Source organism: Triticum dicoccoides, chromosome 1A, assembly GCF_002162155.2.
Source record: "Triticum dicoccoides isolate Atlit2015 ecotype Zavitan chromosome 1A, WEW_v2.0, whole genome shotgun sequence".
Lineage (NCBI taxonomy): Eukaryota > Viridiplantae > Streptophyta > Magnoliopsida > Poales > Poaceae > Triticum > Triticum dicoccoides.
Window position 1 is genome coordinate 585,063,973 of NC_041380.1, and position 4,796 is coordinate 585,068,768.

At 49.3% G+C, this 4,796-nt stretch overlaps 1 long non-coding RNA gene across 2 annotated transcripts; it reads right to left on the reverse strand.

Moving 5' to 3' along the window:
• Nucleotides 1-1,335: 1,335 nt before the first annotated feature.
• On the reverse strand, nt 1,336-4,217 carry LOC119343935. 2 transcript variants are annotated; one of them, XR_005166373.1, is made up of 4 exons: nt 4,043-4,217; nt 3,083-3,894; nt 2,349-2,883; nt 1,336-2,014 (listed from the first exon to the last, which is right to left on the reverse strand). It is a non-coding gene; the product is annotated as an uncharacterized LOC119343935 (long non-coding RNA). The 2 variants fall into 2 exon arrangements; XR_005166400.1 differs by having other exon boundaries at nt 4,011-4,217.
• Between the last annotated feature and the right edge of the window lie 579 nt (nt 4,218-4,796).

Genomic DNA, 4,796 nt, shown 5'->3' on the forward strand with positions numbered 1-4,796 from the left:
CGCCCCGGCCCCCCCAAGCCAAGGGGCCCCCTCTCCAGGTATATGTGTCCCTGAATTCAGCCATTGGAGGCGCTCCAACTGATGTTCTGTGTCTTAACGAAGAAGAAAGACGATCTAGCGCAATGGGCCTTGGGCCTTTATTTCTTTATTAGTATTACTATAACGTGAGTTACGTGGTGGTGGGCTGGTTGTCTCAGGGCCTTTCTTAGCACAAAATAGCGATCCTGTTTTGGAAGATTGAAGCCATCGATTGATTTATACCTTCCTCGTTTCCCTGCGGCGGCCGAAAAGCAGCAGCACACCGAGCCAAACCCTAACAAAGTAAAATAAACGGCGGTGATCAACGAATTGCACGCACGACCAACGAGGCTTCCTGCCTGGGCGCACATCGTGGTGATAGCGAAACAGAGGCGCGGCACCGTAGGTAATTTTGTTTTCCCTGCTTTTTATGGCGTCCAAATTTATGTTATAAAATACAGCTGATTGTTTTATCACTATAATTTAGTATAAAATTTTCAGGATCCTTCTCTAGTCCTATTTTTTTTTTTTTGCATAGGCTGATCGTAATTGTCATCTGGCCGATTGTACATTTTATGCGATGGAATTTTCTCATGCCGTCAATTTTTTTGTTTGTTCGTGGATGGTTATAGGAGGATAGGTTATTGGTGGATAGACAACTTCTTGCCCACCTAATATATGAAGTTTTATTTGTGTCTGATTTCATAAGAGGTGTGTGAAAATCAAATTTACCTTTCGTCTAATATGACACATCGTTGCAACTTAATTCTTGGAGTAAGTAACTTAAGTTTCTCGACAAATTAATGATCCTATACATAGTTGTCAAATGGAATTTAGGCATGCTTATTATTATTTCGATGTTGTATTAAGGGGCCCCGGGTTCTAGTTTCGCCCCGGGCTCCCGATATCTCAGGACCGGCCCTGGGTGCATGAAGACAGCAACGGCGAACCAGTCTTCACTTCTCCTTGTGGCCGGAGGCTTTAGTAGCAAGGGCCAAAGCAGCGAGGGCTAAAGTGGCGAGCTTCTATATACAAAACAACCTGATGCAAAAGAGAGGACATTTCGTAAGACAAGGCATCAACAAGTTTATAAGGTTTAACTAACCACGTAGGTTTAGTTATGATTTATGAAACCAAGGAACATATATCTTCCCAGGTCACTTATACATATGGTTAAGGCGAGACAATCCAAGAAGAGAAATAAGAGGCAAAACCGCATATTTTCACAGCAAGGGAAGCCACCAAATAGACCGACCTTGAGATTAAAACATCATGTTTGCTAAATAACACAGCCTATAGCAAATCTTCCGACAAACCTTCTGTGAATAAGCATCATACTTGGCAGGGCTCGAAAGTTACAATTCTACTAGAAACAAGAGTGGAATACCTAAAAAAACCAACCGGATCAGATTATTGCTTTTTCTGTGGAGCCCCTATTAGCTGGCAATGCATGGACGTTTCCAGACTAATCTGCTTGCACGCGAGCCCATGCATATAATTGCAAAAGAAAGGGTGCGCCATGCCGACGGACTGAGATCCAGTGCCTCGCCTCTGTCAAGGCACGACGCGCCTTGAGGCCTGGAATCCAACGTCCAATGTGCATCCAACGGCTATCTAGAGTCAACGCAGAAACTACCAGGCCTCCACTCGTCCCCGTCCTCGAGTCCTCACACGCGAGGCAACACGGGAAAGAAAAACCGCCACTGGCTCGCGGGCGGGAACTCCTCTGCCGCCGTCGCTGCCGTGGGGAAGGGAGCTCCGGCGGCGGCCGCCGTGGGGAATGGAGCTCCAACGACGGTGGCATGCCGCTCTGCCCCAACTCCTCCCCGCCCCGCTCCGGCAAACAGACCATGAACGCGGCTGCTGAAGGTCTCCAATCAGGCGGCTGCCTCCGCCCGTTCCAGTGGCTGTCGACGACGGACCCCCTCCAATGGACGTCCCCCTCCGATGGTCCGCCCTGACTATGAGACAGACGCAAGGCAAGAGCAGCATACATCTGCACACAAACAAAAAATTCAGTTAACCATACACAGATACGAAATTCAGTTAACTGAAGACAAAAGCAAATATACTTAACCAGACAGCAAACCAACATCAGAAAAGTATTCAATACAAAGACTTCAGTACATAATTCTTCATGACTACAGCATTTAACACTTGAATTTGGCATCAATAATCTGTTCTTACATAATTCTTCAAGTACATAGATTAGGCCAATCTACTTGTACACTTAGGCCACGACAGACTATAGTCAGCCCCAAAATCCAAAATAATATAGTCATCTTTGTCCAAAATACTAGTCAAAATGTCCAAAACACTATCTAGCTTACATGTTAGATCAGATCTTCATCATAAAAACCACCAGGGGGAGCCATTAAGAGCTGTGTGTAACTGATGGCCGTGTTGCCCTCTTGAAGCTCCACATTTGCTCTTTCAGCGTCATCGTCCTTTTCCACTCTCACTTGAGCCTGTCCACCATCATTTTTTTTGTTGCTTCCATGAAATTTCAGTATTTAGTTTAGCAATGAGTGGCAACTATATATCATGTATAGCTTCTGCCATGAACATACCTTTGCCCTTTTTGAAGGGGAGCCTTGGCGCAGTGGTAAAGCTGCTGTCTTGTGACCATGAGGTCATGGGTTCAAGTCCTGGAAACAGCCTCTTACAGAAATGTAGGGAAAGGCTGCGTACTATAGACCCAAAGTGGTCGGACCCTTCCCTGGACCCTGCGCAAGCGGGAGCTACATGCACCAGGTTGCCCTTTTTTTTAGGCAACTTTAGTTGGCTTGCAAATGCACACCGCTCACAATTGCATAGCACAATAATCAAATTGCGTAACACATCATCTCAATCAGCACAAGAATTCTGTCAAATAAGGCAGGAAACACATCGATCAATTCACATATGAATTCATGACAATCGAGACAATATTGATCCAGCACAATTTTTCAGTATTAACAAGCTGCCATCAGACTGGAAATTCGTGTTCAGAGTATTAACAAGCTGCCATCTAGCACAATTTTCATATACAGATTAATAGAGACAGTACTGAACAGAGAACTACCTGTTGTCTGTTGGAGTCTGAACTGAAGTTGGCGTTCAGTTTTCTGCTGCACGGGGAGGCGCCGTGGCCGACGAGCGTTGGAGGGGGCGGAGCGAGCCGCTGGATGCGGGCGGAGGGAGCAGCCAGAGGTGGGTGAAGCGAGCCGCCGGATGAGGGCGGAGGGAGCAGACAGAGGTGGCCGGTCGCGACGGACAGCTGCCAGCACAGCGGGACGAGGAAGAGTCGCAGGGGAGCGAGGGCACCGTCAGAGACGAGCGGAGGCCGTTTATCCGGTGGCCGCCGCGGGAGCTCCCATGCCTCCCTCCCCACGGCGGCGACGGCGGCAGAGCGAGTTCCCGCCCGCGAAGCTTTCTTCCCGCGGTTTATTTTGCCTCGCGCGTGAGGAATCGAGGACGGGGACGAGTGGAGGCCTGGTAGTTTCCGCGTTGACTCTGGATAGCCGTTGGATGCACATTGGACGTTGGATTCCAGGCCTCAAGGCGCGTCGTGCCTTGACAGAGGCGAGGCACTGGATCTTAGTCCCATGCCGACATGGTCTCAGCAGGCAAGAACAGTAGGCAAGGCATGGAACAAGGTAAAGAAGGACACAGTTTTTCACAGGTTAATAGAGCATGCACCAACGGACAATCAAGTACAGCGATGGAAACACGTCTAACCTTGCCAGAGAACCACACCCAAGGAACAAGGGAAAGAAGCAAGAAAGAACGTGTGAGCTCAGAGGCATTTTATCGAACAGGAGAGGAGCAAGAAAGACCTTACCTTGCCAAGCAGCAAGCCGAGCGGCAAACAACGAGCTGTATAACCCTGCAAGGCTGCAACATGAAGACGAAGAGAAGTGAGAACAAGGAAATGTAAGAGCAGGAGGAATGAAGACGAAGAGAAGTGAGAACAAGGAAATGTAAGAGCAGGAGGAAAGAGGAAGGAAAACCGGCGCAAGGCGACATTGGGACGGAGAAGAACCTCAAGTCCTCAACCGTACGCGAAAGACGAAGGAAGCAGGGCCATGACAAAGATGGAACTAAAGATCGATGCGCCCTGGAAGGAGACGAGCCGCAGGCAGAGCGAGCGAGGCGGGAAGAGACGGGAGTGGGAGTGAAAGTGAAAGGAGGATGGGGAAGGGAAGGACGACCAACTCGTCTTGGTAAGATAAGGGGCAAGGAGGAAGAAACAGTAATATTATTTTAGACACAGAGCAAGCCACGAGCCCACCATACAAATATAGACACGCATGCACAAACATGAAAGGAGAGCATAATCCTAGGCGACTCAAGCGCATAGCCGGACCATACGGCGTCAGAACAGCAACGCACCGAGCCGCTGTAAATACTAAAACAACCCACACAAACACTCACCCGCTCGCCGACAAACGGGAACCACCGCACGCAGGGCCCATGCGCAGCGACGCAACACAGAAAACAAATGAATTGGTCTCTGCAATCAACACCAGCGACGGACCCTCTCTTTTACCCAATGGGAGCTCCAGCCACACCGCTTTACCCATTGGCCAAGACAACAAACCACATCCCTCACACACACCCAAGGAACTGCCAGGGGCTACCAACACAGCTGAGCAGCCAAAGCGCGAGTAGAAATAGAAAGAGTATCACACCACTCAACTACCCCACGGGCCCCAGCCTGCCCAGCCCACGCCGCGCCCCAAGCAACACAACGGCAACACCCCCTCCCACCCACGTCGCATCATCACTCTTTGTCT